General features: G+C 39.1%; 1 long non-coding RNA gene across 8 annotated transcripts in view; it reads left to right on the top strand.

Annotated features, from left to right (window-relative positions):
• Positions 1 to 10,927, top strand: part of LOC131103121 (uncharacterized) — a 43,956-nt gene extending 33,029 nt beyond the window's left edge. For 5 of the 8 annotated variants that reach the window (XR_009119557.1, XR_009119558.1, XR_009119556.1 and 2 more), the window contains 3 exons: positions 7,963 to 8,014; positions 8,651 to 8,690; positions 9,937 to 10,927. This is a non-coding gene — a long non-coding RNA (uncharacterized LOC131103121). The remainder of the gene's footprint in view (positions 1 to 7,962; positions 8,015 to 8,650; positions 8,691 to 9,936) is intronic. The other 3 variants (XR_009119561.1, XR_009119560.1, XR_009119559.1) reach the window with 1 other exon arrangement.
• Positions 10,928 to 12,749: the final 1,822 nt, after the last annotated feature.

The raw sequence follows: 12,749 nt of genomic DNA, 5'->3' as shown, positions 1-12,749 counted from the left end.
ACGCTGGCACGACGAGGAATGGCTGTTGACATGCCCCCCCCCCGGCTAAAAACAAGACCAGAGACTAATGCGCTTTCATGTGAGGCACAAATGAAGATGAGCAGATGAGAGGTCTTGATGGGACTCACTCCTTCTCCTCAACCCAAATTATGGCCTTTCTTTTTTTTTTTCACTCTGTACTTCCAGTTGGCCGCGTTGTTATTTTCTTTCTTGCTTTTTTTTTTTTTTTTGTAAAAAAAAGACGAGCACAGCGTTGGACTCGATGTACAACTGGCGCTCAGAATAGTAAAAACAAAAAGCCTTGTAATTTGCAAGATACTTTTGTCATCCTGGAGCTTAAAATTTCTTTTTCAGCGCAAAGCGACGAGCACTGTATATGAGAAGCGGGAATCAAAGGAAGCTGTGGAATGCATCACGGCAACAATGAACAAATGCATGATGCTGGCTCCGACTGATTGCTTGGGCGATCTATCATAGATGTTTTGGATGTTTTTTTCCCGTCAGTGTAACACGAATGGGACAAAAAAAACCCTCCATATGCTGGAATTTTGCTCATAAGATTCATGCAGTATTCCGTACTCATACCTAAGGACAATTTGGAGTCGCCAATTAACCTAGCATGCATGTTGTTGGAATAATTTTACTTTATTTTATTTTTATTGTGTGCGAGACACATTTTTGTACTTACTATGGAAAATGTTTTAATAGAATTATTCCTGTTTTGTTTGTTTTTTTCCGATCAGTGTAACACGAATGGGACAAAAAAAACCTCCATATGCTGGAATTTTGCTCATAAGATTCATGCAGTATTCCATACTCATACCTAAGGACAATTTGGAGTCGCCAATTAACCTAGCATGCATGTTGTTGGAATAATTTTACTTTATTTTAGTTTTATTGTGTGCGAAACACATTTTTGTACTTACTATGGAAAATATTGTAATAGAATAATTCCTGTTTTGTTCGTTTTTTTCCGATCAGTGTAACACAAATGGGACAAAAACCATCCATATGCTGTAATTTTGCTCATAAGATTCATGATTCAAGATTCATGCAGTATTCCGTACTAAGCCTTCAAATAAAACACATTATGTTAAAGGTCCCATATTATACTGCAGTATTTTTCCACAGTTTTAAAGAAGTCTGTATCGGAAGTGTATTTTCAACAAATCGGTGCTTGATGCTGGAATTTAGACCCTTTAAAACGTCTAACTGCTGTGTTGTGTGTTTGCCGATACCGTGACTGTACTTGATACCTTTTTCCTCGCATTTGATTCTGTAGGGATTAGGTATTGACCGATATGTTTTTTTTGGTAATGGTTTTATTTCATTTGAACATGCATCAGATTACAATTGAGTGCATCCCATAATCCGTTCACAGTTCCACATGTCCAAAAGGAGTAGGAAGAAGCAAAGCTTCACTTCCTGCTTTCCATAGTACAGTTTAAGGTTTTTTTTTTTTTCACCTTGTACCGAAGTACGAGGTGATATGACCATACAATGACATAATGGGTACCATAGTAACTGTCAATATAGGGAAAAATATAGCACATCATGGCTGGTTCAATAATTAAAATATTTTATTTTATTTTATTTTATTTTATTTTATTTTATTTTATTTTATTTTATTTTATTTTATTTTATTTTATTTTATTTGTCACGTACCGAAGTACGAGGTGATATGACCATGCAATGACATAATGTGTACCATAGTAAGTGTCAATATAGTGATATATATAGCACATCATGACTGGTTCAATATTTTTATTTTATTTTATTTTATTTTATTTTATTTTATTTTATTTTATTTTATTTTATTTTATTTTATTTTATTTTATTTTATTTTATTTTATTTTATTTTATTTTATTTTATTTTATTTTATTTTATTTTATTTTATTTTATTTTATTTTATTTTATTTTATTTTAAAGTTGGTGTTGTGCACGCTAAAGCTCCAACTACATCAACAGCTCCCTAATTCCAACGGTAGGCATTTTTAAAGACGAAGCATTCAGCAGCATTCCTAGTTTTCCTGGCCGATGTATCGGTCGATCCTTAGTAGGGATACATATTATATTAACTTCATTAAAAAGTTGATTTTGCATGAATGGGGACCTGTCTTGCGGTGGTGCTGTTTCATTCCACTACCTCTAGGGGGAGCTGCAAGTGCTCAAGATTCTATTGGAATTAAAGTCCGAGCTGTTGACTGCAGGTGGTCACCTGTCACATTCCTGCTTTCTTGTTTTTTTTTTTCCTCAGCCACCATCCTGTTTTTTTTTCACCGCCTGCGATAAAAATAGATTTTCATTCTCCTGCAACCTCCTTTGACCCGTCTCTGTATCCTTTCATGACCTGGCCGTCATTCATACATTCATATTGGACGTTCTGTAACTGCCTTTTCTTTCTTGGCTGCTCCCATGGTAACACCCTCCAGTGTAAACATCCTCAACGCCACTGCCAGTTTTGTTTTCTGGGGGCGGCGGCAACTGGAGAAGCCACTTTCTTTCATGTTGTGGAAAAGTGATGAACTTCTGTTGTAGTTTATTGCTGGAGTGATTTTTTTTTTTTTTTTAAAGCATCCCACTGGCTCTTTGAAGTGAGCGCCGGTCTGTTTTTCCTCAGCCGTGGTGTCACCATGTCACTGCTCGTCTGTTTTTTGTCTCTGATTGGGATTGATGGAATCCCGGTCAGACTGAACTACAAATGGTGCCCCCCCTGCTAAACAACAAATTACACTCCGAAAGTCCGAAAGGTGACTTTTCCTGTTTTTTTTTTCCAGGCATTTGCTCAGGAGAACTTACAATAATGTGTTTATACTAACATTAGCACTAGCATTCCATGTCGGTTTTCTTTCCATTTCCATTGGTTCGGTGGGCTAATGAGTGAAGATGCATGGCCCTTGAAACCGTTTTTGTCATGACCCTACTAATCATTCATTGTTTGCCTTTCACACAGAGATCAGTCAAAATTGGCTTAACAGTAGACCACTATGAAGAGGGACATTGCCCCAACTGTGTACGGGTTCACACAGTGATACGGAATCCCACGATAAGATAATTGGAGGAATGACAATGTCAGGAGAAGGGATGCTTGGTTTGTCTCTGCGGGAAATAGCCGCGCAGATGCTCTGTTAGATCCTCCAAATACCAAAAATTTGTTGGGTGACTTTGGCCCCAGCCCCCCGATTCCATGTGAGTGTTGACCAAACAGAAAGAGCCATATGGCAAAAAGACAAGAAAAGGAAAATGCAAGTCTTTTAACGTGAGTGTTGTGTTAAACATCACACTCTGTTCCCGGCATTGTGGGATACCTTTTCACACAGGCATCCGTCCCACTTCTGTGACATTTCTGGTACTTCCTCCAAAGATGGAAGATGTGTTGGTCGACTTCATCCTCCCTGATTCTGCATTTTAACGTGAGTGTTGTGTTAAACATCACACTCTGGTCCCGGCATTGCAGGGATACCTTTTCACACAGGCATCCGTCCTGCTTCTGTGACTCTTCTGGTACTTCCTTTCCTCCAAAGATGGAAAAAGTGTTGGTCGACTTCATACTCCCTGATTCTGTATTTTAACGTGAGTGTTGTGTTAAACATCACACTCTGTTCCCGGCATTGCGGGGATACCTTTTCACACAGGCATCCGTCCCGCTTCTGTGACTCTTCTGGTACTTCCTTTCCTCCAAAGATGGAAAATGTGTTGGTCGACTTCATCCTCCCTGATTCTGCATTTTAACGTGAGTGTTGTGTTAAACATCACACTCTGGTCCCGGCATTGCGGGATACCTTTTCACACAGGCATCCGTCCTGCTTCTGTGACACTTTTGGTACTTCCTCCAAAGATGGAAAATATGTTGGTCGACTTCATCCTCCCTGATTCTGTATTGGTGCTGTTCATGCAGAACACCGATATGACAGAAAGCCAGGAAATAGCCAGCTTTTAATGACTGTGTGAAAAGGCCTACTGGTATATTGTTAGATTTTTTTTTGTGTGTTTAACTGGTTCTGTCCTCTTTGCGCTGTGCAATGCAAATTTCCCCACTGAGGGACGAATAAAGGCATATCTTATCTTAGATTGCTCTCTCCTAAAATTAGTTAATATTAGAGTACATGTACATAAATACTCCTGTTTATAACCATATTAAATATATATATTTTGTATGTTTGACTTGGTCATGTTAAAGGTTAGTTTTATATGTGTGAAAGCGGGATGTACTACCTCTGACGTGTGGCATTTTTGTGTGAAAGGGGTTATTCATGTGCGGATATAAAATTGCAACACTAGAATGCACCATTGCAATATATTCAAATTTTTTGTTTCAATTTGTGACTCATATATCGCAATATATCCATTCCTATAAGACACGCTGTACACTACACGCCTTTATAATAGCTACTTCAAACAGAAGCTTTTATTTTTCCTCCGAGCGTTACTTTTACTGATTCATGGGTCTTTTTTTTTTATGTTGTTATTTCAACTGCCCAAAATAGTCTCTAAAGTGCTATTCCCAAACATTTAAACACGTAACACATAAACATTTTTATTGCTCAAATGTAATTTTGTGGGTAGAAATAAGTAGGCAAGACAAAAAAAATTTTTTGATTTCCTTCCAATAAATGTTTGGAGATGTCATAACTCCTACGACGGACGGCCTGTCACTGCCTCATGTGGCCACAGATTTTGGGCTTGTTCTGTCTTTTTTTGTGTGGCGTGCCCTTCCAAGGGCTCGTTGCACTTTTGAGGTCTTGGTTTGTTGAACGAAGCGGTAATCTGTCAAAACAGAGGATTAGCCCCCCCGGGGGACCTTGACGCTCGTCGGGTCAAGTGGCAAACTTATTTGGCAGAAAAGGATGTGCTAAAAGACGATCTGATAATTAGACTGACGTCTTCCTTTCAACGTTTTTTTTTTCTCCACCGCTATGATGATGATGATGATGATGATGATGAAACCTATGCTTATGGCAAGACCGTGCTGTGCCAACTGCAAATTGTATCCTAGTGACATGTTGGCAGGGATGTCCACACAAGCCAACTGCTGGGGTTTTGGGGGTCACTGGGGGCTGTCCAGCTGGGTGCACTGCCGTTTGGCTATGGACGATGAACTGTTTACAGTCCATTGGACTGTTTACGTTTACATCCCTTACCTTTGTATTGACTTGTGTACTCCTATAGAGCAGCTACACAATATAACCAGCACACAGAGCTTTATAGTGCTTCCAGAATCTGCACCTATTCAGCTGGATTTTTTTTTTTTGGTGGTTATTATGTTGTGTTTTCCGCAAAAACGGTTTCATTCATTCATTCATTTTCTACCGCTTTTTCCTCACGAGGGTCGCGGGGGTGCTGGAGCCTATCCCAGCTGTCTTCGGGTGAGAGGCGGGGTACACCCCGGACTGGTTTTATAGTGCTTCCAGAATCTGCATCCCTTACCTTTGTATTGACTCGTGTACTCCTATAGAGCAGCTCCACAATATAACCAGCACACAGAGCTTTATAGTGCTTCCAGAATCTGCACCTATTCAGCTGGATTTTTTTTTTTTTGGTGGTTCTTATTTTGTGTTTTCCGCAAAAACGGTTTGTTTTAATTTATTGCACACACAGCCCGCCGGCCTGTAGGCACGCCCACTCCGCTGTGATTGGTGACACTTGCCGCTAGCTGCGAACGGTATAGGAGTTGATAATAATCGGCGATGTATCTTTTTGTATTGGATTTCGAATCCGATCTGGAAGTAGAGACTGGACAGTCTGATGTTTCTCAAGAAAAGATGTTACTTCAATAGGTCTGTGAGTAGCTTTAGCATTTTAGCGTTTTTAACAGCTATTAGCAACCTTGCTTCCTGTACGCTAACGCTTTTGCTCCATGACTTACACCAAATAAACACATTTAGGACACTGATAAATTCTTACTCACTGCTTGCTCTTCTGACTCTTCCACACAACCAAGTAACGTTGCTAATTTTTTTCGGCTAGTCCGGCTACATACTGACCCATGTTTACAAAGCGGTCCAGTGTAAAATACCGTTGACGGATTAAAGGGAAACAGGAACTGCCATTGGTAGCATGTAAAGGAGCAGCAGAGAGCTTTGCTGGCTTACAGCCATGCCCATATAAGGCAGTCTGTCCCTCTGTGACATCACAAAGGGTCAGTTTAACCACGCCTTTTGATATCGAGCATTTCAAACTTCTTTGGGGCTTCACTTCCAAATTCGAAAACCTCATTATCTGAAACTTTGGCATCGTTTAAGACAATAATATAATATTCTATTTACATTTATAGGTCAGAAAAGTTAAAGTCCCCTTTAAGTTAAAGTTAAAAGTTAAAGTCCCCTTTAACGTCTGTTACTCCCAACACCAGTGAGAAACCTCACAATTATCATGTCCAAATAATCATTCTCCCAATGAACCGCAGCTCCCCAGTGTCAACAGCACTCATGGAGTCCCAGACCACACATAAGTATATCCAAGTTTGCGAAGATACTGTCGTAAAAAGTGTTGCTGTAATGTAATTTACGAGCATTTATAAGTGGCATGGAAAATGAATCAACCTCTACGATGGCAACAATGCTGACTTTTGAGCGACAAGACGAGAGATCGATTCCTTGAACGGTATGTTTATGATTGCGGTTGTAGTTTTTTTTCCAGCGGTATCGTACCGAGAGAGCTGCTTCTAATATTTTTGATTCTTGTGATTATTAAGTCAGAGCTCTTGTGCTTTTGAGGAATAAACAAGAACAGACATCTTTATTTTGGAGGCCACGCTTGGCTTGTGCTTTTGCCTGCATATGCGAGCAATTTAAACACCATAAGTTGGTGAACCACTAAATTAATAAAAACATCACTGCGCTTTATTCCAAGAGTCCCATTGCCCTGAATGTGTTGTAGATAGTTATTGTAATTTAATCAATTAGAAATATGTATAGAAGATATTACAGTAACTAAAATAATTCTCCAGATGAAATAGATTGCTGTAATTTTCCATAATTTTTTTTCCCTTGTCTACTGTGGAATTTGACACATTTGCATGCTATCAAATAGCCGCCCACAGTGCTTACCACATTTCTGACACGTATTAATGAATCAGCATGTGTTCAAGTACTTTTCATGTGACAAATTGCACATATGTTTTTTTTTTTTTGTGCCGAGTCAAGATTTTTTATTGTGACGTGATTATAGCTGGTTTTGTACAAACTATACTGGCGCTTCCAGGACCCCTGTGCATGCTGTGTGTGTTTGTGTATGTGGGGCGGGGGGTGGGGGGTTGGGGGTCTGCCTCATGTTAGTTCCAGCGTAGCGTCCCCGTCTGTTCTGTGGGACATCTGTGGCTTGCGTGATGGGCTTTGTGGAAACCGGTGCTCTGTTTTGCGGAGTTAAACAGGCACAGTCACGAGCTCCGTCGCAGACGCCACTGGCACAAGTGTCCTTGTCTCGCTCGAGTGTTTGTACCCACGCACATATGAAGACAATCAGCGCTTTGCCCCCCCAAAAAATGTCATGCCACCTTTACATTAGATGTTTTCAGAATACTATAATGACTGCGCATTATATACTGTAACTAGACCGGAGTGTTTGTTTGTTAGTAGGCTACTTCCTTAGTCATGAAGGATGGCAAACAGACAGGAAGTGACTCAAACCCCTCACCTTTTCTTCAGATCGTCCACAAAAATTCATGAAAAATTTGCTCGGTTAGCATGTGTTTTGGTTAACAAGAATTTGCATACATTTTCCACTTAGTGTACAATATGGTGGGTGCCTTGTCATGTGATGACAATACTGTATAACTCCAACCATACCAGAAAGTATTTTTATGAAAAAAAACATCCTTGTTAGCAGCCTATTAGCTTGCTAGTACAAGGAAACAGGAACTGCGAGTCACGTCCGTCGCCAGTCTATGATGTCATCAGTAGTTTAATCTGTAGTTCTTTGCGACTAACACAGTTACACCTCTGCTTTTTTTTTGGTTACAGCTTTAAAGTCATCCACGATGGAGCTGAAGAAAGTTGGAGCATTTCGATAAAGGTGGGAAACATTATATGATTTCAAGATATAACTCATAGCGTGTGGTTGCCTCATAGCCGTCTTAAATCAGGGGTTCTGTTTTTTTTTGTCAGCACATTCTAAAAATATAATTTAACAAGAAAACCAAAAAAAAATCAGCAGTAATTTTACAAAAAATAAAGTCAAAATATTAATTGAAAATAATGACAAATAATAATGAGAAAATGTTAAAATAGTAAAAAAAAATTTTTTTGGAACATTAGGTTACAGAAAAATGTAAATATTATGAAAATAAAGTCAAAATATTTCATAATTATGAGTAGAAATTTTTAAAATAAGAAACAAACAGAACAAAATAAAGTTGTATTTTTTCATTAGGTCAGGGAAAAAAGTCAAAATAAAATAAAGTCAAAATATTGTAAGAAAAAAAATGATGCAGATTATTGAAGAAGAAAGTGTAAACATTTGGGAAATGAAATATAAAATGACAGCAAAAATGAGGGAAAAATGACTGAATTCACCTACAGAATATCACAAAGCTGAAATGTAATACAGAAAACGTCTTAACATATATATATATATATATATATATTTTTTTTATTTTTTTTTTTTTTACAAAATATCAAATGGCCCTTGCATCCTTTCATTTTTCATTAGGAGTCCCTCTGTGGAAGAAAGTTGGAGCATTTTGATAAAGGTGAGAAACATTTTATGATTTTAAGATATAACTCATAGCGTGTGGTTTCCTCATAGCTGTCTTAAATCAGGGGTCCTGTTTTTTTTGTTTTTTTTGTTGGCCCACGGCACATTTTAAAAATATTTAACAGGAAAACTATTTAAAAAAAAATCAAAAAAATAAAGTCTAAATATTAATAGAGAAAATGAGTAGCAAAGTTAAAATAGTAAAACAACATTTTTTTGGAACATTAGGTTACAGAAAAATGTAAATATTATGAGAATAAAGTCAAAATATGTCATAATTATGAGTAGAATTTTTTTTAATATTATGAGAAACAAACAGAACAAAATAAAGTTGTATTTTTTAATTAGGTTAGGGAAAAATTCTTATATTATCAGAATAATATAAAAAAATAAATAAAATAAATAAAATAAATAAAATAAATAAAATAAATAAAATAAATAAAATAAATAAATATTAAAAATAAAAAATAAAATATTGCGAGAAGAAAAATGATGCAGATTATTGAAGAAGAAAGTGTAATCATTTGGGAAATGAAATATAAAATGTAAAATATATATATTTTTTTTACAAAATATCAAATCGGCCCTTGCATCCTTTCATTTTTCATTAGGAGTCCCTCTTTGGAAAAAAGTTGGACACCCCTCGGTTAGCGTATGTTCCTTCTGGAACGGATTAATGAGGCTAGCCAAGGTTCCACTGTCTTCCTAGTTAAAGCTATCAAATGACCTTAAAATAATAACGTTAGTTGTTTGCACAGGTCTGTATATTGATTAAAAAAAAAACAAAATATACTCCAACAACTATCATAACCAATGAACTAAACCTCCATCTGGGTAAAAAAAAAAAATCCTAATTTGGATCAACACCAAATTTGAGCGTCATTCCCTGAGAAATTTTATGGTTTCTTCCTTAGAACACGCCTCACCCTTTCACAAAGGTTGGTGGAAATTGGTGAAGTCATTTTTTTTAGTATTACCTTCATCCTGCTCACGCTGTGAATGAGTTGCCGTCAAGTTTTGCCAGGATTCCTTTTGTCTTTATTAGCGCTCCAGCACATGTTCGATACATCCTGACCGCACCGTCTATTTATTACGTGTGCGGTCTGCACGAAAACCTTTACACGTGAGCCAACATCTCGTTTTTTTGTTTTTTTTATTCCGTTCCTTTTATGGTTATCACTTGTTATTGTTTGTTGTTGTTTTTTTTTTCCTCTCACTCTTACCCACTTTTGTTATTGCAGCCATAAACCAACAACAGGAAATCCTTTGTGAGTTGCCAACTGTTTTACCCAAAAAGATTACATCTCCGAATTTAAGTGATGATCTTCTCGCTGAGATGCCATTCTGCCCCGTTTCCCCCCTCTCCGTGATCCATTGGAAATGATCTGAAGGGCAAAGTAGGAATAATGAAGACCAGAAAGCGAATGGACCAAAATGACGTTAAAAAGAGAGGAAAAAACTTCAAACAGCAACTCCATGGACTTTGATGTTTGTGTCTTTCATTCGGAAACTGTGTGGCCATTTCAAACATTTTTATGGGTCCTTCATCTTGTCTTCTCAACACTTTTTTTTCCCTCCGCACGCAAAAACAATATCTCAAGCATGGTCATGGTTGTTATGATGAGCGAAACAACAAAGGACCTCATGGACGTCTTCATTACGGTCGTTTTTTTGGTCTTCTTCTGTCAAACAGGTTAAACCAGGAAGTGGTCACATAACATCCATCAGCCCTTTGTTTGAGATGCTAACGGTTGTTAGCTTCCAACCTGTTGTTTGGCTCCCAGACTAGTTTTTTTTTTTTACCTGGTTGGGCCTGCCCAAGGTGGACCAGTAGTCTACAAGAGGTGTGGATTTGAGTCAGACTCAAGGCGAGATTTTGATGGCTGTGGACTTGACTTGAACTTGAGTCTAGTGACTCGATACATACCGTTATGTCATTTCTGCCCAGACACCAACATTTCCCTCAGAATTTGCCTCATTTTACGAATATCCAATCAGGTTTAAGAACAGACAAAAAGGGTGTGGTTTACATTTGTGTGAGATCTGGAGATTGGCAGTGGTTAACACTGATTTGCATATGCAAATTACGTGGTTATAATGGTATTATAACTTTCAAAAGTGCTTATCACTTGTAAGGACCTGGAAATTTCAAGTCAATGACTTTGGACTTGGGCTGCACGGTGGTCGAGTGGTAAGCGCACAGGCCTCACAGCTAGGAGACCCGAGTTCAATTCCACCCTCTGCGAATCTCTGTGTGGAGTTTGCATGTTCTCCTCGTGCATTTTTCTCCGGGTACTCCGGTTTCCTCCCACATTCCAAAAACATGCTAGGTTAATTAACGACTCCAAATTGTCCATAGGTATGAATGTGAGTGTGAATGGTTGTTTGTCTATATGTGCCCTGTGATTGGCTGGCTACCAGTCCAGGGTGTAACCTCGCCTCTCGCCCGAATACAGCTGGGATAGGCTCCAGCATCCCGCTGCGACCCTTGAGAGTATAAGCGGTAGAAAATGAATGAATGTAGTTGTTGTGTGGTTAGCACTCAGGCCTCACATCTAGGAGACCCGAGTTCAATTCCACTCAATTCCGCCTCTCGCCCAAAGACAGCTGGGATAGGCTCCAGTATGCCAGTATTTTGAAGCACTTCTTAGAGACTCCTTTATGATCCAACAGTGCAAAATGTGTCGTGGTCAGATAATAGAATAGATGACCATAATGAGGATAAGCGGCATAGAAAATGGATTGAATGGAATCTCATTGGGACTCAGGTGAAACCCTTCAATGGCTACAAGCGGGCCGCTCCTTCGTGCTGTACGAGAATGTCTGACACAAGTTCAAGATGTCCGCCGCATTAGCTCACCAGTTCCACCCCGGAAAGATCAAGTATTGTGGTTTGACAGACTAAACTTGTAGCCATGGCTGAAAAGCATGGATGGGGGGGGGGCAGACACTGTGATGGCCATGTTTTGCTCTCATCTTCCTCCGGCAGGCACAGGTGATGTTCTGCCAGGTCTTAAGTTTGAGGTGTTGGGTTCAGCAGTAAATCAGCTTGGTCTCACATGATCAAACATTTTTCCCGCGCTTTCATGTCATCTCATAAAAACCGGAGCCGTTCAGATGGACTGAGCCTGCCTGCCAAGACGACCGGGCCTCCCATGCAGCGCACCTCAAGAGTGTGTGTGTGTGTGTGTGTGTGTGTGAGAGAGAGAGACTCTGCTGGTTTGTTCCAGAACAGAGAGTTTGTGGAACAAAACAAGGTTGTACAACAACACCGCAGGCACATTCACAAAGGATCGGACATTTCCAAACCTCCCGTTCATTCTCTTTGTGACATTTGAATCAGAAAGTGCCATCAGGTATTGACAGACATTACAGTAAAACACAAATTCCAACATTCTGAAGTAAGAATTTGTGTAGGAATGATACAGATATTAGTAGATCAATAGTTAATTGATGAGTGGACGATTAATGGATTATACAGTTAATTGGTGTCCGATTCAACTCATTAGCTTCAGTCATGGATATCATACACTGATATAAAGAAGACGCAGACGTGGGAGAAAGTCCGGGTTTTGCAAGTCTCAAGTAAGACTTTAATCCCAGTCAAGTCCAAGTCATGTCTCAATTCAACACAAGACAAGTCGAGTCAATTCCAAAGTCATTCATTCATTCATTTTCTACCGCTTTTTCCTCACGAGGGTCACTGGGGGGTGCTGGAGCCTATCCCAGCTGTCTTCGGGCGAGAGGCAGGGTACACCCTGGACTGGTGGCCAGCCAATCACAGGGCACATATAGACAAACAACCATTCACACTCACATTCATACCTATGGACAATTTGGAGTCACTAATTAACCTAGCATGCATGTTGTTGGAATAATTTGACTTTATTTTAGTTTTATTGTGTGCGAGACACATTGTTGTACTTTGTATGGAAAATGTAATAGAATTATTTTTGTCCCCCCCCCCCCCCCCCCCCCCCCCCCCAAGTGCACATTCATTCATTTTGTATAGCTTATCCTCACAAGGGTTGCGGGGGTGCTGGAGCCTATCCCA

Source organism: Doryrhamphus excisus, chromosome 15, assembly GCF_030265055.1.
Source record: "Doryrhamphus excisus isolate RoL2022-K1 chromosome 15, RoL_Dexc_1.0, whole genome shotgun sequence".
Classification (NCBI taxonomy): domain Eukaryota; kingdom Metazoa; phylum Chordata; class Actinopteri; order Syngnathiformes; family Syngnathidae; genus Doryrhamphus; species Doryrhamphus excisus.
The sequence above is the reverse complement of the archived record's forward strand: the minus strand, read 5'-3'. Positions and strand labels throughout refer to the sequence as shown.